The following is a 27,429-nucleotide window of genomic DNA, read 5'->3' on the forward strand; positions in this document are numbered from 1 at the left end:
GAGAGAGAGAAAAAGAAAGGGGTAGCAAAAGCACCCCATTGATAAAAGAAAGAAAAGATGACAAAAAGCCAAGAAGCTTCAGTCATAATTGTCTTAAAGAAAAGAAAAATACTTTGCATGGGAGAAAGGGAGGAGCAGGAAAAGAAAAAGAGGCCAATCAGCAACAGTACCCCTGAGGAACTACAATGATTGGATAACAAGAGAGAGGAGAGACGAGGAAACAGAATAAATACATTACAATATGAACAACTGAGGACGTGACTTACCAACAAGGGAAAGAACACTATGATGTCGAGATATACAGGAATATAGACACAATCGGAAAGGTGATTTTCTCAACCTGAGATTTCAATGGTTTCAATATCTGTAAAGAAGAAATAAATAATTTAAGAATTTCACATTAACCAATCAAGTCTTGCTGAGTTCCATTGCCTCCCCTTTGTGAGTATATATAAACTGTTTCAGATCAGAGGGATTTTCAAAAGTAGTTGTTCTGTCCTTGAAGGTGACCTTAAAGAAGCAAGGGTGAATAAGGCCAAATCTAGCATTCATAGATCTTAAGGCTGGTCGGAGATCCAGAAATTCCTTCCTTCGTTTGCCGGTCGCCGTGGCCACATCCTGGCTAAAGAAAATCTTTTGGGCCAACCACAACATTTGTTTACGTTGTTTGGCGGCAGTCAAAACAGTCATTAAATCTGAGTACTGTAGGAAGTAGGCGATAATTCCTATTGGTTTTGATGGAGAAGAGGGACCAATTCGATTGGGTCTCTGGATGTTGAGAGCAGTAGTATTCTGAAGACCAACAATGTTTGGAATATGAGTTTGCAAGAATGTTATCAAATCTTGGCCTTCTGAACCTTCTGGAATGCCATAAATGCAAAGATTATTTCTCTGATTGCGGTGTTCCAAATCTTCTGTCTGTTTTTTAAGTAGTGCGACTTCCTTAGTCAAGTTATCAACTTTAGTAGTAGTATCTTGTATGTCACTAATCCTCTGTTCCACCTCAGAAAGTCTAGAATCCAGACGTGACCATTTCTCCTCAATTCGCTGTCAAGGCAATATTTGTCTCCATAACAAAAGGCTTTATTAGCTTAAGCTCATCCATAATGTCATCCAATGTGAGGGGCAATGGAGACTTAGTTGGAGAGGATGGGCTTTTTTTAGCTCTTTTGTGGCCCCCGGAGCCTTTACGACCATTAGAGTTAGAGACAGAGAATACAGATATTTTGGAAGTGTGAGGGGCTTCCATTTCAGCCACACAGTATATATTTAATACAATAGTTTAGTTAATGTTCCTGCAACGTCGATTAAGTCACCTCAGAGGACAAATATTGAAAATTATAGTAGAAAATCCAAAATAAAATGACTATAACAGCTTCAAGGGTGGCATCGAAGAGTGTCAAAAAAGTATTAAGTTCTCCACATTACTTAAAGTAGCCAAAAGACAAAAAAGAAAATATTTTTTAGGAATAAAAAACAAAAATCCTCTCAAAATGGCGGCCACATTCCTGTCGGAAAGGGAGCAGTAGGTTGAAAAGATTAAACTCTGTAAAATACCAGAGTTTTAAAGAAAGAAAAAACTCACCATACTGCTGCCTGCTTGTTCCAACATCAAATTCTGAGAAAAGAAATAGCCAGCTGTCAAAAACGCCTCCCTCTGATAGAAAAACGTCCTCGGCAGCTCGAGAGCGTCGTTATCGAGCGCCCATCTTAGCTGCTACGGCGCGGGATCTCCCGTTCTCAATATTTTTAAATTCAACACAGATTACAATATGTCAGAAGAAGCAAGATACACTGTACCCTAGAAAAAATTACACTCCTAACATATCTAGGCTTCACCTACAGCAAAGAGAATCACAACAAAGAACGCAGCCACTCCAAATGCACCACATGCTACTCAAATGGCTTCTAACAGAGGGTAATTACTGTAAATGAATAGAAAGCACAACTGAGCATAATATTCCACCAAATATGACAGAAACAGTGGTTAGAAATATAGTTCAAGAACTTAAAAAAGCTTCCACAAGGTCAAGTGCCCCAAATGGGGCTGTAGCAATATGCTCCCAAATTTCCTACTGAATGTATTGTAGAGACCAATTATTACTAACATAATCAAACATTGAACCCACCCCCTAAAACCTTTGTAGAGACAACAATCACTGACTGGTTACTGCTTACCCATGCAAAAGATAATTTCCTCCTTAATGATAACCAAAACAATCAGAAACAAATTTTAATTTTCACTATAAAACAAAATTTACCACACTAAAACAATGTCCCATGTAGCTTGAGGATGGGACCTTTAAAACATGCCTATCACTTTTCTACCAAATATATACCATCCATGGACATCTACAAGAGAATAACATACCAGTCATGTTCACTTTATATCCAAATAAACAAAGACCAATTATGCACCCAATAAAATAATCATAGATTTTGAGTTTGCTATGGTGCACATTATATCCACCGTGTATCTAAACACACAATTACCAGGGTGCTATTTCCACTACAACAGAGGTAAATGACACTACCTAAATAAAATAATCCGTAGGCGTTGAATACTCTACAAACAGCACAGCACACCAATTCCAAATTAATATTTCTTCTCATTACTATTTGCACCACCAAAGTGGCATAAGATCTTATGTCTTACAAATGGATTCCAAAATTTACAAAGACAATGAAGACAAATGAACCCTACTCATAGATAGAACGTATATGAACATATTGAAAATAAGGAATCCAAAACTAACAATGCACCAGAAGGGTGGCACAACTCATTTCAAGCCATAATAGGCAGACACTATCCAACTATATACTAGTTCATTGAAATACTACAGAAAGAACACAGTTTCCAAACCCTAAGAATACAACCATCTCTATCAGAAACGTTAACAGCAAGGGTAGCCAAACATGCATGAAATCCCTGTGAACAGTAAACCTATACAACTAACTACCACCCTTAGCCTGTCTAGACTCCAAAGTATAAACACTACTATAAATAATGACACTTACAAAACATAATTCACCACATAGAAACATTTTATTTCATTGAGTAAATAAAATATCAAATTTTCAACCAAAAAGTATCCACCTTCTACAAATTAAACACCATACACATAACAGTTAATTCATTTTATTTAAAACATGTAAACTTAAACACAATAATACTAAACAACGGTGCATGTATTAAAAAAGAATTCCCACATGCAGTAGGGTTTGATGAATATTTAATTGCTCCATTATAAATACACAAAATATTCCTAAAAATGTAAAAATTGTTTAAAACTACATTGATATAAATAACTGATTTAAAAGTACCTTTACACAGTAAAAATAAGCTTAAAAACATCTGAACAAATATTCAACAAATGCACAAAAAGTTAAAAAATAATTATGAAAAACATAAAGATATATTAAAACATAGCTTTTAAAAATCTTCTTCTGTACTGTAGAAATGCATTGAGATATGTCCCACCCACTATAACCTCAACAAAATTTCCATTAACTACCAGAAGGATTCTGGACTGGACAGTTGCTGGAATAAGCTGGTGGATAAGGTCAGTTAATAAAGCTCTAACTCAAAATATCATGAGACTTACTTCTCTACGTTATTCTGGGAACTTCACATTTGGCGGCAAGGAAGAAAGAAAAGTATCGGCTGACCTAAACATGGGCGGATAATTTCCCTGACATGGCTCAAGATGCTTATAACTCAGCAAACAAAAGCATTAGAGATCGTCAGATGCAGGTGGGAGATCAGTGAAGACTCTGCTGCACTTATCTAGTCTCATGGAGAGTGAATGAAAATCTTAGGAATTCAAGTAAAGCCCAACTCCCCTAGAAAAAAGAAGGAAACTGGGAGTCATTTTAAGAGTTTGGGAATAAAAAGGGAAACAAGCACTATCAGCTTTAGGAGCATTTTGGAAAATGTGGTCAAATTCCTGGAGAAAACAAGTCCTAACCTCTGCATGGTTGCCATTTTTGATGACTGGGAACTATTTCATTGGAGCAAAGAATTGCAAGTTGCAAGAACAATTAGCTGTGGAAGCGGCGCTAGGCACACCTGTAAAAAAACATTTGTGCATGATAGAGTGTAGTAAGCAATCCTGTGTTAAAGTGGACTTGGTGCATAAATGTAAATTAGTGTAGCAGTTGGTGTATGAAAAATAGGCAAACATTGCATGTGGCAGTATACATCAGTTTGGTGTTGAAATTCATTTAATTCATTCTAAATACTGTCACAATTAGAATGCTTAGATATAAAAAATATTGGTTCATGTAGTGTAAATTATTTTTAGACCTGTTATCTTGTTTCATCCGAGATAACATATGGTTGTTAAACATATTGAATGTAAAACAAATGCAAAGTAATACTGCGCCACAATTTGTTCTACAATCGCCAGGAAAACCCAAAATGTTATAGTCTAAATGGAAAAAGGTTTATTTGAACTATGTTAAGGCTTTTCCTAGTAGTATGTCAATAGACAAGAAGGTTGCCCTGCCTATTTATTTTTTGGGGGTAGAAGGTCAAGAAGTTTATGAGGGTATGCCTGAGCTGAAAGTGGATGTGCATAGAATTTGAATGATCTTGAGATTTGCGTTGAGAAACTTGTCATTCATTATTTGCCAAAAATAATTACAATTTTGGAGAGGTTTGATGTTGGCAAGCATACCCAAGGCGGAGAGTGTTGGGGAATATGTTATGGGTCTAAGAAAATTGGTATCAGCTTGCAAATTTGGAACACTGAGTTATAACTATGGTTGAAAGATGAACCTCTGTTGTGTGAAGTATTATTGACAACAAAGAGAATGGAGCATATGTTAGCATGTGTGACTGAGATTCAAAAAGACACTAAAGGAAAAACACCAACCCAAGTCAATGTTGCTAAAACTGTAAAGAGAAAGAGAAAGGAAGTAAAGTAACTATTTAAAATGTAAGGGTAGATGTTTCAAATGCGGCCACTTTGGGCGTATGGCGAATCATAAGGATTGCCCTACTCAAAAAGATATTTACAATAGATATGGAAAGAAAAGTAATTTTGTGAGATGCTGAAAATCTACACCACAGGTGGAGAAAACTGATGAAGTGAATGAGTACTGTGGGGAAATAGTGTTTCAACTTGGTGAATGTGTATATATCAGTCCCAGTGAGACTTTATGTCTGGAAGGTACAAAAGTTGAAATTTATTTTGATTCATGTTTAACAATAATTTCCCAGGAGACCTCTCAGAGATTGGACGTTAACTGCAAAGTTCTTGAAGTTATGGATGTCAAACCAGGTGGCAAAACATTCCAATTCGTGGTTATTTCTATAAGAGTGTTGAATTCAAGGAAAGGAGCACAGAGGGAAAATGTATGTGTCAGAGAAAAGGGATGCCATACTTTGCTGGCCATTGCAAAGGGATCTGGGTGTTTACCTTGATCCAAATGCTAAACCTCAAGTTCAAATTCGAGAGGTGAAAAGGAGGACGCTGAATGTTGTGGAGAATTTTCCTGACGTTCTAGAAAATAAAGTAGGAAGCCTGAAATATTATGTGCACAGGATTGAATTGAAGAAAGATGCTGTCCCGTGTGTTTCTTAAGTAAGAAGATTTCCCATTGGAGTTTATTATCAGGTGAAGGCTAAGCTGGATAAATTGATTGGTCAAGGTTTTATTGTTCCTCTTGAGGCAAGTGAGTGGTTGGCACCTATTGTGGTGACCAAAAAGACCAACAATGATGTACAATTGTGTGTGGCCTTGAGGGTACTCAATAGAGCAGTATTGGTCGACCGTCATTCTATTCCCAATATTTCAGAATTATTGTCATGGGTGAATGGAGTCAAGTTTTTCACTACCTTAGATCTGACCTTTCCCTATTATCAGGTGTATCTACATGAGAAGTCACAAGACCTCACATCATTCATCATGCCTATGGGTACATATACATTTGTACGTATGCCTTTTGGCTTGCTTTCAGCATCCTTAGTCTCCCAGAGAGTTATGGAGCATTTACTGAATCGTATCCATGGAGTAAGGGTGTTATCAGGACAATGTTTTATTATTTGGAAGGATATGGGAAGAACATAATGATAGACTATGTAGAGCACTTTCTCAGTTCAGAGAGAATGGTTTGACAAAGAAATGTAAATTTGGAAAGAACAAGATCTTTTATTTGGGGCATATATTATCTTCCAAAGGACTTTCTCCTAAAGGTGAGATAGTAGAGGCTATTTGTAAGATGACTTCTCAGAATAAGGACAAATTACTATTGTATCTGGCTATGTTGGAATTTTATGGACATTTCGTGGAAGGTATGCAAGAAATTGCTGAAGAAGGGAACTCATTTTATGTGGTCTAATATATGTGAAGAGGAGTTCCAAGAGACAAAAAGATGTCTGCAGAGGGCACCAAACCTTCAAGCATTTGTACCAGGAAGAAAAAGTCATGTAATCACTGATGTCAGTCTAAAGGGTCTAGTTGCTGTTTGATGCAGAATGATGGCAGAGGAGTTACCATCATTGCTTTTGCTAGTTGCTCGCTAAAGGAACATAATAAATATTATTCTGCCATAGAGAGGGAGGCACTTGCTATGCATTGGGCTTCGAATAAGTTTAAGCATTTCTTGTAGGGTATCACATTTGCTGTAGAAACTGATTATAAACATTTCATTGCGATTTATATGAAGAAAAAAGGATTGGATTCTATATATTCAAGGATACTTCCTTGGGTCATTGATTTGCAGGATTTTCCATTTTGTGTGGAATATATTCCAGGTACAAGTAATAGTGCTGCTGATTATCAAGACTTATAGATTCAACTGCAAGGATGAGGATGAATGTGACCAAGACGGATTTGCTGAGATGAATGTATGATCTATTACTGGTGGAGTCATTTTGGTGGAAGAGTGGGCTCAGGAAATGGAAGGTGATACAGATTTGGTGAAAGTAGTATCCAGTATGAAGAATGTTTGGTGCAGTGGTAGAATAGAAAATTATGTGAATCTTAAAACATTTTGTAATGTGAGAGAGGAGTTGAGTGTGGCTGATGGAATACTGTTCAGAGGTACCCATTTCATTCCACCTTTTGTCTTTAAGGAACATCATTATTGATTTGGGATACAAGGGTCACATGGGTATTGTAAAATCTAAGGGATGGCTCAGACAAGATTTTTAGTGGCCAAGATTTTTAGTGGCCACATGAGGGCCCCTGCACTGCCAGTGCATGTGGCATTGGAAGTGCAGGGGCCCACCTGCTCAGCACTGTCGGAATGCGCATTCCGAGGGTGCTGGGCAGTCCCCTCTGTGCTATGAGATAGCACTCGGCTCCTTTACGGGAACCGAGTGCTATCTCGTCGCCCTGTTCCCACCGGTCAGACCAGTGGGAGCGCTCTATTTCAAGGTTTCCACTGGTCAGCCAGGTCAGGCTGGTGGAAACCTTGTAATAGGGCAGGGGAACGCCACCACCATGTCGGCGGCATCCTCCCCGCGAGTTTGGCTGTCCCATCGTTGGGCCGCCAAACTCCTAATGAGGCCTGAACACTCTTTCTCTGAATGAAATAAAATATATATGAAAGATTTTGTTAAAAAAGTATTACTTGTAAAACTATGGGCCTCATTACAACTTTGGCGGTCTGACCGTCGGACCGCCATAGTTGCAGTCTTGCGAATGGCACCCGGCCGGTGGACCTAGGTCCGCTGTATTACGAGTCCTACACGGGGTTGGAGTTACTGGCAGGCTGAGGCATGGGGCAGTCCAATGGAGCTACTGCCAGCCATGCTGTCCTACCTGTCAGCACGATAGGCAGCCTTTTTCCCATGCACCATGCCATGCACGGAACACAGTGCGTCCCCGAGCCCCAAATTTTTGAGGGGGCACACACCCACCTCCACCTCCATGCAGCCGTACCCCCTTGGCCCTCTGTTTTGGGCACTTTACCTGCCAGACGGCCAAGCTTTGCATTGCGGTGGAATTTTCAATGTAAACATGGCGGTCCAGCAGGTTGTAATAGCCATGGTGGTCCCGATGTTGAGATCCCTAACATTGACCGCTGCGGTAAAGGACTGCAACGGTCCCCACCATACTGACTGACAGTCAGTATGGTGGGGCCGGAAACCGCTGGCAGTCTTTTGGCAGTCCCATAGCCAAACTCATAATATGACGGTCGGACCACGAGAGTTGTGGCGGTCAGACTACCACCTCCAACATGGCGGTCCATGGACCACCAAACTCGAAATGAGGCCCTATATAGGAAAAATGTATTACTGTATATGTTTCTTTCTGTGTAAAAGGCTATATAAATGTATTAAAATCATTACTTATGTATAACAAAAATACTTTGTACTTTCAAAAATCAAAACAATTGCTGCATATAAAATAAATCCATATACTTTCTTATAAAAAGTGAAATGAAACTTACAAACAGCTATATAATGTCATACCACTATGTAATGTGTATTGTTATGTGATTTATTAATATATATACAACTGTATGAAAAAACATAAATACTATAAAAATGCAATTGTAATAAAGTTATGAAAAAAATATATAATTACCACATAACTCCAAAACAAACCATATGCATCCAAGCAGCTAAAAGTAATATATCAGGTACATATGATACATTATTTACAACCCAATTAAAAACCCAATTGAAAAGTATGACACTTTCCTGACTACTAATTCACTATCAACACTCCAACCTAACACAAATTTGTAAAAACATGGACTGGATATAACTTTCAGCACTGCACTGGCATTTGTCACTTGCGTGATCAGGTGAAGCAAGCGCGATAGCCATAGTTGGCTATCGCAGAGTGTGAGCTGCAGCCCCCCCTGCGGAAGCGGTCGGCTTGGTCTGAATGTGGTTTGCAGGGCAGCTAGCAAGCCCCGCTTGCCCTCCCGACCTTGTTCTAGTCTCAACTTCAATATCAAAATTCCAATATTGGGCATATAGCCCAACAGCAGGAGAGCTGACTTAAATAACTTTGCACAAGAATAAGAACAGAACAGAATACTAGAATAAACTAACTTCCTAAGGCTAACTTGCACAGAACTGTGTGAGATTTATATATTTTCATAGTTTTTGTGAGACACAGACTAAGGTTGTAAGAAAAATACTTTTACAACTTGGCATCTATTAATTCCAAATCTTTTATAGTTTTTCCTGTTTAAATTCAGTAGCACATTTAGGGGGTCATTCTCCGCCGCCCGCCAAAGTAACCCCGTCAGAACACCGCACCGCGGTCGAAAGACCGCTGCGGTGATTCTGAGATTTGCCCTGGGCTGGCGGGCGGCCGCCAAAAGGCCGCCCGCCAGCCCAGGGCAAATCAACCTTCCCACGAGGACGCCGGCTCAGAATTGAGCCGGCGTAGTGGGAAGGTGCGACGGGTGCAGTGGCACCCGTCGCGTATTTCAGTGTCTGCATAGCATGGGCACTGCAGGGGCCCCCAGGGGCCCCGCGGCACCCCCTACCGCCATCCTGTTCATGGCGGGTTTCCCGCCATGAACAGGATGGCGGTAGGGAGTATCTGAATCCCCATGGCGGCGGAGCGCGCTCCGCCGCCATGGAGGATTCAGAAGGGCAGCGGTAAACCGGCGGGTGACCGCCGGTTTACCCTTTCTGACCGCGGCTGAACCGCCGCGGTCAGAATGCCCTTCGGAGCACCGCCGGTCTGTCGGCGGTGCTCCCGTGGCCGGTGACCCTGGCGGTCACCGGCCGCCAGGGTCAGAATCAGGCCCTTAATGTTAGGACTGTCCTTGATATTGATAGTCATTATTATTATTCAGAGGAAAAGGGTTTTTCAGCAGTTGCTTTGTCTAGAATAGTGACAATCAAATAACTTCAATCATGAGAAGGGGTGGACTCCCTCAGTGGCAACCCATAAGGCCCCAAGATACCACACATTCAGATTTTAAAATACAGTGCATATATATTATCCACATAGTCTTGATTGTACAACAATTAATCATCCTTTAAAATGACAAAAATAAAACAAAGGGCCTGATTAAGAGTTTGGCCGTCAGACTGCCAGACCGCCATAGTGGGGGCCACCAAAAGACTGCCATGTTGGCGGTCATACAGACTGCCATATTACGAGTCACACAGGCAAGACCAACAAAAGTCTTCCAAATATCCAACACCGCCAGTACTTTGGAGGGTGGTAAGTAGGGGGTCTGACCATCAGCACTAACAGCCCGTCACCCAACCACTGAACTTATTACAAGTACAAAGTTGCAGTGGCGGACAGCCATGGCAGTCCGAACCATGGCAGTTTGCAGTCAAAAAAAGTAATACACAACACCACATTCTATGGATTTGAAAACCACACAGCTGACAAACATTGCCACACCTGACACACCTGCAAAGCACTCTATAAAACACATCCCTTCACAAACCACAATCTTTTGTATCTACAACGTCAAACACACAAGCCACAGCACATCAAAAAATCACCAAACAACAGATTAGGCACACCCACATCTTTCCCTGAGCACATGTCCCACATCTTCAACATACTTCTGTTTCCAATCACATCCATTTGCACTACCCAAACCCATCAACTCACCATCACCTGTTCATTTCCCACCACTTATTGTTTTAATCCCCACCATGTCACCCCAGAAAAATCCCTGTTTCACTGAGGATGAGTTGAGTCATGGTGGATGAAATCATAAGAGTAGAGCCACATCTATTTGGAGCCCAGGTCCAGCACACTACTATCGCCAGGAAAATGGAAATGTGGCAAAGGATAGTTGACAGAGTGAATGCTTTAGGCCTCATCCCGTACACAAGGGACAACATCAGGAAGAGGTGGAATGACCTCAGGGGGAAGGTACGTTTCATGAAATCCAGGCACCAGCTGCATGTCCAGAAGACTGGCGGTGGGCCCCCACCTCTTCCTTTACAACTCACATCCTGTATTGTCATGCATGCTCACTGATCACCTTTTGCCAAATTCACTGTCACACCACTCACCAGCCCAGTGTCCACCAGTTCAGACTCCTCTCTGACCCCCAACATGTGAACTAGACTCACTTGGGGCAACAACAACTCTGTATATATATGTAGTACAAGGATTGACAGTACTACAATTCCCAGCAAGCACTGTTTCAGCATTACCAAAACTTGAACAGTGTATCTGACTTGAAATTACCTTGATTGTCACCTCCACATTGGAATTTACACACCTGAGAGGATGACATCTGTATACTGTGTGGGTAGGACAGGCACTGACAGGAATGCTAAGGCCAGGAGGCACCGCTCAGCCAACACAGTGTCCCCTGCTCTAATGACCCTTTTCTCTCTACTCAGCCTTTCAACTGTACTCGCCCGAGAGACCCTTTTCCCTCTACTCAGCCTTTCAACTGTACTCGCCCGAGAGGATGACATCTGTTTACTGTATGGGTAGGACAGGCACTGACAGGAATGCTAAGACTAAGAGGCACAGCTACTCCCACTCTACTCAGCCAACACAGTGTCCCCTTCTCCAATGACCATGCTCCCTCTACTCAGCCTTTGAACTGTATTAACCTGAGAGGATGACATCTGTTTACTGTGTGTATTACCTAGAATAACCTGACTGTAGTTCCCAGGGGGTCAGTCCCTGTAACTCCTATTACCATGCCTGTGTCCATATGACATTGTACACCTATCTGTGTATTCACAAATGAAGATTATCCACCTGGGAGGGACCAAGATACAGATCAGGGTACACTCTGTGATGTGGCTAAACACCTAGACCCATCTTGAGCAACTATACCAAGATGAAAACATTGTGGATAGGAAGGACAGCTAAACCTATGTGCCAAAAGAAATTTGAGACAGATCAAAGGCCCCAAGATGTATCATATGAATGGTATTGGCAGCAGACACATTCACAGTGCACTGACCACATGATGACAATTATCACATTTACAACAAGGATCTGGCTCTGCCTGCAACTAGGTCTTAAAATGACCAGCCACCGTTTAGCCTGCACTGCTGGCAATAAATGAGTCTATGACCATCCTACCAAGTACTAATAAACTCAGACATTCTGAAGCTAGTTGACTGAAATTGAATTGATATGTTACCCAAATGTCAGGTCAATACAAATGATAGCACCTGTACCTGTCAAATAAGAGAAATCTGCAAATACAATGTGTACATGCTCTTAGCCAAATATCACTGTTTACTATTGGAGATAGAGGTCACAATACAATCTCTAACATTGTATCTCTCACATCAACAGGTCTGTCTGCCACTGCAAATACTGAGCCCACTAAAGAGACTGCTACTCCTGGGCGTCTGTACGTTGAGGACAGTTCTGGCCCATCCAGGCAACCTGGTCAGACAACACCAGTGAGCCTCCCCGTGACCACATCGACTCCTCCCAGCCCCTTTGCTTCAACATCTCAGGCAGCCAATCCACCCAAAACCTGTGTACCAAGGACTATGACTACCATCTTGTGCCTCCCAATCTAGGATCCTGAGTCACAGCAGCACACCTCTGACAATGAAGGTCCTGAAACCAGTGGTAGAGGTCAAGCTATGCCAAGGGCACAGGCACGTGGGGGTAGGGTGCATGGGAGGGATGGTGTGGCCCTGTGGCATGAGACTGCTGGGGATGGTCCTGGCCAAGACATCATCAGCCAAATCTTGAGAGCCTACCAACAATCCCAAGGTGTGATGGGCCATATACTAGCAGAACTCAGGGAGATGAAGCAGCTGCGGAGGGACTTCCATTGTGAGGGTCTTGAAAAGTGGGAGGCCACAAGCACCCTACTGGCCTCCCTAACAGGGGTGTTCAGGGAGATCAGTAGTACTCTGGTCAGAGACCATGAGCAACACCCCTATACTTTGGCTAAGCAACATCAGCCCCTTCAACATCTGTGGCAGCCACTGGAAGGGAGGCCCTGTCAGGGGAAGGACCCACCTCAGACATTCCTGCTTTTGTAGCAGCAGATCCCCCCCAGCAGATAGGGATGGCCAACCAAGATTCCAGCAGGTGCGGATGGCAAGACATCAACCGGTCCCAGGATGCTTGTTTTCGGTCCAGTGAGGACCTGGCTTGGCAGTTCGGTCTGGACTGTTCCCATGAGGAACAGGGTCAAGACTGATTTGCATATGGCTGGGTCCAAACTGGGGTGGCATGGTGAGCAAAAGAACGATGGATTAAACCCAGATCTATGACTGGGGGTGAGTGTTTGACAATGTTCAGCATTCCGTCCATCACTTGTTGTTTTTGCTTTGGAGGCCACAAGCACCCTACTGGCCTCCCTAACAGGGGTGTTCAGGGAGATCAGTAGTACTCTGGTCAGAGACCATGAGCAACACCCCTATACTTTGGCTAAGCAACATCAGCCCCTTCAACATCTGTGGCAGCCACTGGAAGGGAGGCCCTGTCAGGGGAAGGACCCACCTCAGACATCCCTGCTTTTGTAGCAGCAGATCCCCCCCAGCAAATAGGGATGGCCAACCAAGATTCCAGCAGGTGCGGATGGCAAGACATCAACCACTGCCAGCAAGTGACCTCTTCCTGTTTTCACTCCTTTGTGTGCCACAGATTTACTCTGTTGACTGTTTTCTAACCACTTTCTATTTTCCAAGGATAGTAGGACACTGGACTTTAGACATCAAATGATGTGGCAGCTACTAATTTGATTTTATCCACAATGACTGATCCCTTCACTTAACTTTTTTTGTTGACTCTTACAATAATTTCCTGTACACATGTAAACAAACCTATCACAAAAAACACTGCCTACTACAATTTTCAACATTTTGAGAGGTTAAATTGTAAACTTGTGATGTACATGAGGAAAACATAAGATGGTATTGGAAGGAGGGATATGTCTCAGGTAGTCTCAACCTGAGGAGAATTTGCAAAACAATGACACAAGTTTCTGGTCACACCAAACATTTTATTGCACAGTACAGCACCTAGGCCGTTAAAATGTCTGGAATGTCATAGCCCAAAATGGCTGAACCATATTGATGAAGGCCAGCTATTCCAAAGGTACTGTCCCCCAGACCACAGAAGAAAGGGCTTTGTCAGATATTGTCCTGTAGAATAGGCTAACAGATTGGTGTATTTTGTCTCTAGCTTGAGCCGTATCACATACCAAAACCATGTCTCCCAACTTAACATATGCCATGGCACAGGCAGAGGGCAGTACAACAGTCTCTGATCATAGGTCCATCTGATATAATGAGCAAGAATCTGGTGGCATGATACTAACCTATGTCCGTGCTGTGACACAGGCACTGTGGCCTGCAATGAGGAAACACATTGACAGCGACACAAAGTTAATACAGGATCATTTTCAACACACTGCGAAGGATAGAGAATGCATGGATTGCACTGGATGACATGTGTCAAGGGCACATGATCACACACATGAGACAATTGGACCAACTCACCACATCAAATAAGTGTGTTGCGCAATTCAGAATTCCATCTACCCACTTTCGAAGCCGCTTTGGCATAGGACTCATACACCCCATATCTGTGACCAGCACTACCTGGATCAATCCATGTCCACTTCATATGCCAGGCAGCAACAGCTACCTGCCAATGTCACAACTCTGAAATGCCCACATGAGGATGGCATGGTGAAGAGACCTGGAGAAAACACAAACCAAGGAGTTTAGGCATGTAAAATCACACATATGACCCATACCGTCTGACAAACTTTAGTAGATCCACTCACATTGAAAGGAGACTGATACAAACAAAGCAGATCATCAAGGTTGCAACATTTCCAAGTCTGATTTAGCAAGTAAACCTTGGCTGCATACTGCCTAGCTTCACATCCCCTGTCCATAGAAAACAAATAAGCTACTCAACACATCCTGACCATTTCATTTCACCATACAGTCTCACTAATCCCATAACATGACATACTTACACACATGTGAAGTAGTGATTGATGAGATCTGCCCGCAAGTCTTCACCTTCCTCTTCATCACGGTCATCCTCACTTGCCATTTTAGGATTCTCACCCAGTGGTACTGATAGCTCCCCCACTTCTGGAATATATGATATATCTCTCTTCAGGGCAATGCTGTGGAGCATGCAGAAGACCACAATGATCTTACATACTTTTTCAGGTACGTAGAGGAGGGCTCCACCTGTCTTGTCCATACAGGGAAATCTGGCTTTCAGGAGCCCAAAAGCTCGCTCCATGACACACCATGTTCTTCCATTGGCATTGTTGAAGCAGACTTACCCAGGTGTAAATGGGTTCCTCACTGGTGTCAACAACCATTGACAGTTTGAGTATTCAGAGTCCCTGTAAGGGAATGGGGCATATGTGCAACTATGAGCCCCTCTCATCCAAATTTCTGCTGCAGACATTGCATACAAACAAACAGGACATATGTGACTTACCAAGCAGCCAGGCCCTAAACAACTTGGACATTGATGGAATGGAAGTTATTTCTGTTACAATAGACTTGTTTATTGCCATGCGGTGGAATCAAGGCAACAAGTGTACCATCAGTGGCTCCAGCAACATCAGCCTTCTCATGGACAAAGTTCTCAAGTTCTTCAATAAAAGCTGAACAGAGGCTGGGACATCCCAGCAGATAGGGCCACTGTATTTTGGGAGGACCCTGGAGCCAGGAAGTGCAACACTGCCATGACTTGTGTAGTGGGTGGTTTGCTGTGTGGATGACAAATGGCAAGCATCAGATCTGGCTCCAACTGATGACAGAAATCCACGATTGTTTGCCAATTCAGACAGTAGATCTGGATAATGTGTCTTTCTTCCATGGCCTGAAGGTCTGGCAGTGGACGGTAGACAGGAGGATTTCTGATCCTTCACCTCCCTGGGTACCTATGTAGGACAAGTAATGAGTTTAGCTATCCCTCTATTTGTCCCTAGCAACATACATTAGGCATGTCAATGAAAAACTGTGACAAGGATGTCATAAGCTGAGGACATGATACACACTACACATACCCACTGTCATTGACACAAAATCAACACATTTTCCCTTTGCTTTGCCACAAATGTGTACCCATCACCTATCCTGACAGCAAGAATTTGTGCATAATACTTGCCACTTGGACTATGACTCGATGTCCCAAAACTAAATTTGGGGGGGGGGAGGTGGGTCACAAAGCCAGTTGCCACATGTGTCAGGCAATGTACAAAAATGGTGTCCAACTCGAGGATCTACATTACAGGACAGGTCAAGCACTTATTATTGGTATTAACAACAATTTTGTAGTTGTGACGCATTTTAATTAAATGGCGGCTGCCTGACCTACTCCACTGGACATTATAAACTGCCCGAGACCACTGGCGAAAGTCGTCATGGCGGTGGGTGGTTGCTGCCGTGGCAGACACAGCCATAGGCTAACGTTGTTGCCAATGGGGGGTCACAGGCCAATGGCTGTGTCCGTCAGCAGTGACAGCCATGTACGTGGCAGACATGACCGCCATGTTCTGAAATATCCCTCACCTGACTCCTGCACTGCTGCCAGTAAGACCTCCATGAGCTGAGCTGCTGGGTACCCCGTTTAGGAGAAATCATGCAACATGTGATAGGGCCCCTGCCTTCTCCCCAGAGGAGCTTGAGAAGCTAGTGGAGGACGACTTACTCTTGTATGGACAGCTCTATGGTGCACCATAGAAGTAGGTAAGTACCTCATGTCCACTTCTTATCAATGTACTTCACTATATTTTCTCTCCTCACAGGCTAACTTGTGCCCATGTGTGCCAGGATGAAAAGTCAAGGCCATGGAGGTTGAGTCGTTGTGGCATCAATGGGAGGGTCAATGTTCATGTACCTGTGTTCAGTGCCAGATGTTATGTCCTTAGACTTTGGTGTGTGTGTCTGTTTTGAGTGTACCCGGTTGTACCTTATGTTGAATGCACAAAATTAGGTGAGGTGACATCACAGCCATTCCCATACATCACTTGACACATGGATGTTTTCAATGTGAGACAACCTGTATTTGCATGACAGTGTGAGCAGTGTATGCCTTTTGTGTCAGGTGTGTGTCAAGTGAGCTATGTGTATGTTGCCTGTGAGATTTCAAAACACATCTGAACTTACTAAACTATTATTCTGAAGACATATCAGGATTTACCCTGCCCTTCAGGTTACCACATATATACCACATGCCAATATGTTTTGGTTACATGATGTGCTGTCATACATGGAAGTGAAGGGAATGGAGCACCATGTAGGTTCTGTCTGCTCAGTCTGCAGAGGCCAGTCCCTATAAAAGTATATCTCCCAGTATGGGTCCAAGTATAGACTGGTGTAGAGTCTTTTTGATTATGTACTTGTGACACTGTGCCCACTCTCTGTATCTAAGTATGACCCGTCATGTGAACCAATCTGGGCTCAGTTAAGAAATTCAGCTTATTGAAGCTCTTTCCCTGACGAGTATGTAAATGGGTTTAGTAGACAGACAATGATCTCTGTATTATGTGAACTTGGCATCACTGTCAATGTGTGTCTCTGACCCCTGACAGGTCTCTTACACCGAACACCCCTGTTGCCAGCATCACACTGGTCATATTTGTCCTGTGAGGGCTTATTGCACATATGATAGTCCCATAGTGCAGACAGTGTGATGGATCCTGAGAACATGTGATATATGATTTATTGGTTTGTTTACATAGCAGATGATGGATTCCATCTCTGAAAGATGGACACATATGTCCAGAAGCATGTTCTGTGGCACATGTACATGAAACAGAACCCCACCCCTTAGCTGGAAAGAGTATGCATTTGTCAGTTGGACACCTTCTATACCTACCATGCCAGTACCTTCATTGTCACCCATGTGTAATGTGTGAGTTTGTAGTCTGGCAGTAGCCTGTAGGAACTGTATGTAGGGAATCTTTCTCACAGAGAGTGAGTGTTTTAATGCCTTCATGCCTAAGGAGTGTACAATTCAGATGCCACAGAGGTGTGATGTGTCCCATGGTTCCTCAGCTCTCAGTCAAATTGCTAGAGCATGTGTCACAAGACGTCAGTTGGCCTACCTAGTCAGTGGAATGTCTGAGCAGGGTGGTGGATAGGTCTGCAGATTGGTAAGTCTTTGTAGTCACTTGCCTGTACTCAGTGGCTGGTACATGGCACACTTGGGAAGTTTGGCCTAAAAAAGAATGTACACAGCTTTGTGTACTGACGTGTGTGACTCAGCCATCTTGATTGGGACTTGTGGACATAATTTCTTGTCTTCTCTTTTGCACCCATGCAGGTCAACGCCCATCAGAAGAAAGGGATTTGAGAGCCATTGCCAAGAAGGTGCGGACCCTGGGGGTCCACAGCTGGTGTAGTGCTCACTGCAAAAAGAGGTGGGAGGACCTGAGACGCTGGGCCCGGAAGATCGCGGAGTCCCAGATGGAGCTGCACTCTCAACTTGAGGGGTGGGAGGGTGCCCATCGGACAATGACCTCCCAATGGCCTGGCTTTTGGCAGCGACCTATCAGGAGCTGGATGGGCACTTTAGGGCAGCACCGAAGTCACAAGGCGGTGAGTAGACAGCAAATTCCTGCTTGTCCCTTTGCCAGGTGATTGAGTTGGGTACTGCATGTTCTCCCTGACAATTAGGGATGAGCCACGTGTCAGTCAGTAGATGGGAGATTGTTTGTGTTGACATATCATGTGTATCAAACTGGTCTACCTTGCCTTCTGAACCAGGAATAAGGTACACACCTGGCAGGAATCCTCAAATAACTTTCTCTGCAGGGACCAAAACTGGCTGTGTACAGTGATCTTTCATGTACTTGTTGTTAAAGTGGGAGTAGTTTCTGACCCACAGATAATTTCCCCTGAAAGTCACAGACAAAAGGTAAGTGGGTTATGTATCATCACCCTCTGCCATGTGTGTGGGCATATGTGTATGTAGACATCTCCGACCTAGAAGCAATGTTATCTACAGTGTATGATGTGTGCTGGTGCCTCACTTCAGTCTGTGATGTGTTGTGCCTAGCATAGATGTGACATGGCTTACATGGTTAATACTTTGCATCTGTAACAAACTACTTTCCCTTGGTAAGTGGGGAATGTCCATTGACTAGGATTATGTCCCATGATATTCCTTGTGCCTACATGTCAGCACATGTCCTTTTCTGTTCTGGAAATATCCTTAACCTGTAATTTCATGCATGTTCTACTCATGTTGATGGGATGTTGTCTGTATACCCTCACATATATATGCACGGAAAACTGTAAGTGTAATAGCACATTTACAATCCTGATCCATTTCATGTCGTTCCACAGACATAAGTGTATCAGCATTGTTCATTGTCTGACAGATACCTTCATGCATCGTAGTAGATCATTTGTCATGTAGGACTGCAGTAGCAATGAGGGACATGCCAGTTAGACCCAGATTGTAGAATCACTCTGTGTTTGACTATGCTTTTCATGTGGAATCTGGTTTAAAAGTGCACTTCCCATGTCGAATGATTGAGGATTGTTCCCTGACTGTAGTCATGCATTATGGAGTGACTTTCAGTGATGGTGACATCAGATGTGTATGGGTTCAGACATTCATCCACAGACAGAAACTGTCAACATCAGGATAGTGCACGCTCTACGGGCGAGGTAATGCAAAAAGCCAATCCTTATGCAATGTAATAATTCATGCATTGTGTGTTGATGCAGTATGTTAACTTTTTGCATTGCAGGTGTTTATCTTGAAATGTCTTTAATACTGTTTGCAATCTATTGTTCATTTTCGAGCCTTTCCTGCAGTCTGACTAGGTGTGGCTGGGTGTGGCAGTGGGCGGGGCTTGGGTCTATTTAAGGAACCCAGCCCAGCTCCACGTGCTCACTATTCAGAGGTCCCGGAGCAGAGCAGCAGCAGTTTCCAGGGCTCCTGTTCCAGAGGCCTACTTGGACATTTCCAGGCCCTGTCCTCATTACCTCAGTGATCCTCAAGCTGGGCGGTAAGGCGGAGGTCGGGGTAGTCCCCCCGACTCCGTTTCCAGAGATTTTAGAGTTTTGGTCTTTTGATTTGATTCGCGTGTGTGATTGTTTCTTGGCAATTAACTCTTGCATTTCAGATCAGCAGAGTGCGCGATCATTTCCTGGCATTTGAATCTTGATAGTTGAATCGGCAGGAGTGTGCGCGATTCATTCTTGGCAATTAACCCTTGCATTTCAGATCGGCAGAGTGCGCAATCATTTCATGACATTTGAATCTTGATGTACGAATCGGCAACAGTGTGCGCGATTCATTCATGGCATTTAACTCTTGCAGTACAGATCGGCAAAGTGCACGATCATTTCGACATTTTAATCTTGATGTACGAATCGGCAACAGTGTGCGCAATTCATTCTTGGCATTTAACTCTGTCAGTACAGATTGGCAGAGTGTGCGATCATTTCATGACATTTGAATCTTGTACGAATCGGCAACAGTGTGCGCGATTCATTCTTGGCATTTAACTCTTGCCGTACAGATCGGCAGAGTGCGCGATCATTTCATGGCATTTGAATCTTGATGTATGAATCGGCAACAGTGTGCGCGATTCATTCTTGGCATTTAACTCTTGCAGTACAGATCGGCAGAGTACGCGATCATTTCAAGGCATTTGAATCTTGATGTACGAATCGGCAACAGTGTGCGTGATTCATTCTTGCCATTTAACTCTTGCAGTACAGATCGGCAGAGTGCGCAATCATTTCAAGACATTTGAATCTTGATGTACGAATCGGCAACAGTGTGCACGATTCATTCTTGGCATTTAACTCTTGCAGTACAGATCGGCAGAGTGCGCGATCATTTCATGGCATTTAACCCTTACAGTACTGATCGGCAGAGTGCGTGATCATTTCAGGCTTTTTCAACTCGCTGCACAGTCTGGCAATAAGGTGTGCAAAAGTTTCTAGACAATTGACTCTTGAAACCCAAAATCAAACAGAGCGATATTCAATGTTCAGAGTATTCTTGAAACTCAGATGGAACAGAGTATTATTCCATGTTCAGAGTATTCTTGAAACCTAGATCAAACAAAGTGTTAGTCAATGTTCAGAGTATTATTGAAACCCAGACTCAACAGAGTGTTATTCAATGTTCAGAGTATTCTTGAAACCTAGATAAAACAGAGTGTTAGTCAATGTTCAGAGTATTATTGAAACCCAGACTCAACAGAGTGTTATTTAATGTTCAGAGTATTCTTGAAACCTAGATTAAATAGAGTACTAGTCAATGTTCAGATTATTATTGAAACACAGATTCAACAGAGTGTTATTCAATGTTCATAGTATACTTGAAACCCAGATCCAACAGAGAGTTATTCAATGTGCAGTACATAAGATGTTATTCTGGAAACGCTTATATGAAAGTTTGCATAATCCTTCTTTTTCTTCCAGGTATTCAGAACTAAAAGGTCATGTTATTGAAAAGCTCTTGATCTCTCATGTTATCAGAGTATAGATATTTATAACAAAGTTCATGAAGGTTAATGTGAATGACTTTGCTATTGTGTTCTTAACTGTTGTTTCCACAGGTCTCCTTCCCCGCTGTTCCCAACCTAAACCCCATCCCCGCTTGGCCATTCTTTAACTCTGTGCTATAATGGCTATTAGACTTTGGAGCTACCAAGAGGTGGACATATTGGGAACAGGCGCAAACCCCGAGGATCCAGTCTCGCTGACAGATACCAGGGGTGGCATGTCTAAGATGTGGATAGTGACTTTGCTTCTCATTAGGCAACAGGTTGGGGTCCTTCTATTTTTCCTTGAAAATTCTGTATCTCTCCAACAAGCAAGGTACAGATGTGTACAACAGACACGCTCAGATGGTGTCTTTGTAACGGATGTCAGCCATTAGTGGTTACTATCCTGGGGCTGACTGATTCATTGTTGTGTGTATTCTGGAGACATGTCTCCCTAACATGTTGGACCTGACGTTAATGTTGTTCCTTTCAATGACCCATGTGCTGCCTATCAGGCTGACATTGATACTACCTTCTTGACTCTATTGGGACAGGTGTCACTTTTTGAGCTGTACATTGTTGAAATGTGTCCATTATGACATGGGTATTTCCATGCCAATTACTCCAGAATGTTTCACTTTTGTATCTGGAGTAGTTGGACTTTATTGGCACCATCTCAAAATGTTGGAACCTCATGTATATGGAAAATAGATGTGTGCATAAACTTGTGTGTGAAATATAGGACATTGCTTTACCAAGGGATTGTATTGTTGGTTACAAGTGAACTAAGGGCTGCTACATGTGGCACAGCTGTGAAGATGGAGAGGTCACCTAGTTGTTGTAAGGTCATCGTGGTTGCAAGACTTCAGCCATACACTTGTAGTTATCTGGGATTCTGACTAGCCTGAGGGTAAGTTTGGTAAGTCTAGATGGCATGCATGCATATGGTATGGCACCTGAAAGTGCCATTTGGATGAAAAATGTTTATTGAGCCTACTTGACATGATGGTATTGTTTGTAAATCAGAGTTGTGATTGAGGTGTTATCATGGATTTGTTATGACCCTATTTCTCATTCCTTTTTCAGCATCAGCACAGGCAGGCGAAGGAGGCAGGGCACAGCCGAGTGGGGAAGCATCTGGCCTCAGGACCTCGTGTCAAGATTCTACTGACACAGAGGGACCCAGTGGCCTAGAAGGCGAGGGGAGTGCCACGAGGAAGACGGGATCTATATCCTCATCATCGGATTCCTCCTCCAGTGGCCACTCCCTAGTGGTGGCGGGCCCATCGGGTACCACACCAGCACCATCTTTGTCCACCCCCGTTCTATCACCACCCTCCCTGTTTCTCCCCACCCAGTTGGCTGAGCCTGCTCACTCGAGAGGGTAGGGGGTCTCCTTTGCCACAGACACCTCCGCCCCAGCCCCTGTTACCTATGCTCTCCTCAGTGTAGAGGCTATTGACCTCTTGAGAACGATCTCTGTGGGACAGACTGCCATTGCAAATGCCATCCAGGGATTGACAAGTCAGGTACAACAGACTAATGCATTCCTGGAAGGCATTCATGGTGTAATGTCTGGCCTACAGAGATCTTTTCAGGCTCTGGTCTCCACCCTGACGGCAGTCTGTCACCCCCCAGCTTCTGCTCCACCTCTATCTTCACAATCCAAATCCCCCTTCCCCTACCTTCCCAAAGCACACAAACAGATCCTCATGCATCCACCTCAACAGACAAAGGTAAGCGCACACAAACACAAGCACCATAAGACACACCAGTACACACACATACAACATCCACCCACAGACACACTCACAACTGCCCCTGACACCACCACCCTCCTACCCACAGACATAACCCCAGCTGACCCTCAGGCAACCACCACAAGCACCACAACCCTAGGCACCACTATTACAGACACACCTATGTCTACCACATCCACCATACCTGCAGCCAACACTCCAACAGACACCCACCCATCCACCACAGCATATCCCAGCACCTCCACCCCCCAAACCCAAGACACATAAACGCCCTCACTCACCCACCCAACAGACACAAACCACACACAAGCATATATCGCATAAGCAGGCACCCAAGACATCCACCCCTACACACCCTACAACCACTCCCTCCTCCTCCAAATCCCGTCCCCCTTCTGATGACCATCCCCATGTTTCCAAAAAACTCTTCCTGTGTGACCTTGGCCTTACCCGTGTTCTCCCTCCCAAACCACACCAAGAAAAACCCCACCCAGCCCCAGTCTATGCCTTCCACCTCCAAGGCCTCCCTTACCCCACCTGCAAGTAGCCATTCCTTCCCCCCGAAGATGCCCACTCCTCCTAAGAAGAAGCCCCCTCTCCCAAGACCAAGCTGAAACCCACCCCTCCTCCCAAATCTGATCTCCCTCCCCCAGATAATCCCTAAAGTGCCTGCCTGCCCCCTTGATGCCCTTCCTTTTGAAGTTACATGGCAGTCAGGAGTCAAGTTGGGGTACTACAGTGTGCCATTATTATTTGTTATAGACTGGACACTGGCCAATGGCCTTTGGACAAAATTGATATTTATCATGAATAAACTCAACAGTAGTTTTGGATACTTTTGTCCTGCACTTCCTTTCCTAGCTTTCTGTTGTCCCTGAGTGACTTTGGTTGTGTGCCTGCAGTTGTGAGTGTTTGAGCCTGCTTGCTGCTCCAGTTGCTCTGGTTAGCAGTATGTGAGTTTTTGTGCAGTGTGTGTTGTATGCCACATCAATAGGTATGTGTGTTGTGTGGAGGGGCACTCCCGGGCCAGTGTGGAATGTGTGTGTGTGTGAGCTGTACTTGTTTATGTGCTGTAGGTGTGTTGTTGTTGCTGTGTGTGACAATGTTGTGTAGCCTTCAGTGTTGCTTTTCCTGGGCTGTGTGACCGTGTGCATGTGTGTAGTGTTGCAGAGCAGCGTGAGTGTGCTGGTAAAAGTGTGTGTATTGTGTGTGTGTGTACGTGTCAGTGTTGCTGTATGTCAGTAAGTGTGTATTGTATGAGACATGTACCTGCTGCCCCTGGCATCCCCCCTTAGAATTTGTTTGCTGGCGCTACAAGCTGTTGGTAAAGGTTGATGATACTGGTAGATGTGTGTACTTACAGTTGTTGGCATCCACGTTGATGTTGATTTTGTGGTCTCTCGACAAGCAGCGGCATGATGTTTGTGAATGGCTCCATGATGTCCCCGGACATGTGAGGCTTCCTGCAGGAGAGTGTCTCCTTTTATACTGTCCATTTCTTCCAGCTTGTACATGATGTTTGGACCGCCATGGTCACATTGGGTGGGGGTGAGCAAACTCATAATGGGTCCAGCGGAAACACTGTCTCAACCGGCCTGTTTATGCTTCCTCTGCACCGTGGTGGTCTGTGCTGCCTGGTGGTGCCGGCGGACCGCTGACGGTCATCTGTTTCTAAGACTGCCAAACTCATAATACAGTGGTCCGCTCAGCCAGATCATTGGTGGTCAAATCGCCACTGCCAGAATGGCAGTCACGGGACCGCCAAACTCATAATGAGACCCTTAATATTAAAATGATTTTAATTTTTATTCACTCAAAAATAGAAAAATAGAAATAAACCAAATGACATATATAAAGTGATTATAATTTAAGAACATTTCAAAACATTTAACCAAAATAATTAATCATGTAAATTAAATTTGATATGTTTAAATAACATAAATATATTAAATAGAAAATAAAATTTAAATGTTTCTAACTTTATTGAAAAATGTAAAACGTTATTTAAAAAATAATTTAACACTATATAAAAATACTATATTTGTAGTAGTAAAATTAAACAAATCACAGTTAAAATTATGTCAATTTTTTTAAAACCCCTACCCCCCCCAAAACTCCTATAAATCACAAACCAAACAAAGCAAAACACGAAACCAAACTATATTTAGGCATGTATTAATACAATGTTAATACATTTTAAAAACAAATTTGAATTACCTTAAATTACAATTTAATACAATTTAAAATAAAAAATAATAAAATTATAATTTGTAAAAATACTACAGATCCTAAGTCCCTGTAACTTATAACTACCCAAAAATAAAATATAAACTTAATTGTTAATAACCACACTTAAACTTTTTAAATTATTTTAAACATTTAATAAACTACAAGTAAACATTAATTAAAAAATTAAGGTACATAACATGCAGATTTTGGTGCTGACTGTACCGAAATCCACATGTCATGGTATCTACCAGGCTTATCCTTGAAATTTATCTGAGAATGCTGTTTTTACCACAGTCTATTTGTATGTACGAGGTGTGATGAAAACCGCAAAACTCATAATTCCTATATTTACAGTAACAGGAGTTTCTTCAAATATCCAAAGTCATCAGGCCAATCGTAGTAATGCCTAAATATGGCAAAACTGTTGGTTGTTAACAAATACACTCTGATTTGAACTTGCTTTTTTGCAGGCCATTATCTACACTTTTGTAGTTATTTTTATCGGGGTGAATTCCAAAAAAAGTCATGAGCCACTTAGATTGAACAGATAAATTGCATTCTTTCGTTCTGGCACCTAACATAATCTCTTCCAACCTACATTTGTAATTATTGCTTTAATTTCTGAATATTTCGGTTGATTATCCAGCTGTGATCAAGACCATTGAATGGGGCCAAACAAGCCTCCTTGGAGGAGGATTGCATGAATGTATTAAAATCATTCGGGAACATCATGCACATAAACTGAAGTCACTCATTCTATTCTATATCTGTAAAAGGAGTTTTAGTTCTCTAACTGTGCAAAAGGAATGCAATTATTAGTTTAGTTAGAAGTTGGATATAAGTAGCACATATTCCACTGTGCAAGCATTATTTTAGGTGTCTATGTTTTCAAATAAAATAAATCCATTTGTATTTTAACTTAAAGCTAAGAGAGAGTTGTTGATTGAAAGGTATCCAATAAATGCATTAAAGTTAATAGAGAAACGTTTTACAAAACAGGAAAAATATCACTTTTTGTGTCAAGACTTACATTTGAATTTTTATTGAATAGTGTATTGCCATAATGTTGGAAAATTAGGCTGGGTGTAATTGTGCACACATACATGCTTTTAATGATTGGTGTCACACCATGAAACCAAGAACTCAAATGAAATGACTGAAGAATCAGCATTCTAATTCGATTTTGAATGTTAACAACTATATTTCAGTGTGCAGTAAGAAGGCTGTGCAACAGCATTTCAACGTGTTACTGATTTAACTGGTGTTGGGTTCTTGGACTAGCAGGTGGCTAACGGGTGGAATGAGAGGCACGAGGTAATTGTGAGGTAATGGAATGTGGAAATATGGAATCGAAGAGAGGAGGCAGTTACTAGTGTTTTGCTGCCTCGCTGGTCACCGAGATGCATGTTAAATAAACATTTGAAACTTACCTATGCTGAGTCTTCTTTCCGGTTAAAGAGAACACCATTTCAGTTGGCGACGAGGATAGGATGAATCAAGTGTGTGGACCAGCAAGGTGGCAGAGTCTTGTTTCGACTGTTCCTGTTTTCATTACTGTTGGCTGTGACGGTGCTTAAGCGGTGTTGTGGAGGAGGAGCGGGACGATCCCGTGAGGCGCTTTTGGTCACACTTCTCTGGGTGTCATTGTTTGTGAATTTCCCTTCAAATAAGAATCCCAGGAGATCTGATAAACGTTGGAAACGTGCGTGTCAGTGACGTTGCATTCCATGCCTGGCTATGTTCAGCGTTCAGCGTCTGGGTCATGGCAACATCTTCACTGCAACAACGTGGTATCCTATGAACCTTAGCATGCATGGAAAGTGCAGCATATTCACAGTTGCTTTAGATATTTTGTAACCCAGCAACGTGTACACTTTGCCCTCTGTTCACATCGGAGCGATATGTGTTCTTCAGAGGCAGTTTCCCCATAATTTCTCATTTGTGTGCATCTCGGTGATGCACACACCTCTTCATCACAACTGTATTGTCATTAAAAGGTCAACCTTACCAGCATAGAAGGTACGGTCCTCATAAGATATTACAGTGATAATCTCAT

The sequence above is a fragment of the Pleurodeles waltl genome, chromosome 1_1 (genome assembly GCF_031143425.1).
Source record: "Pleurodeles waltl isolate 20211129_DDA chromosome 1_1, aPleWal1.hap1.20221129, whole genome shotgun sequence".
NCBI lineage: Eukaryota > Metazoa > Chordata > Amphibia > Caudata > Salamandridae > Pleurodeles > Pleurodeles waltl.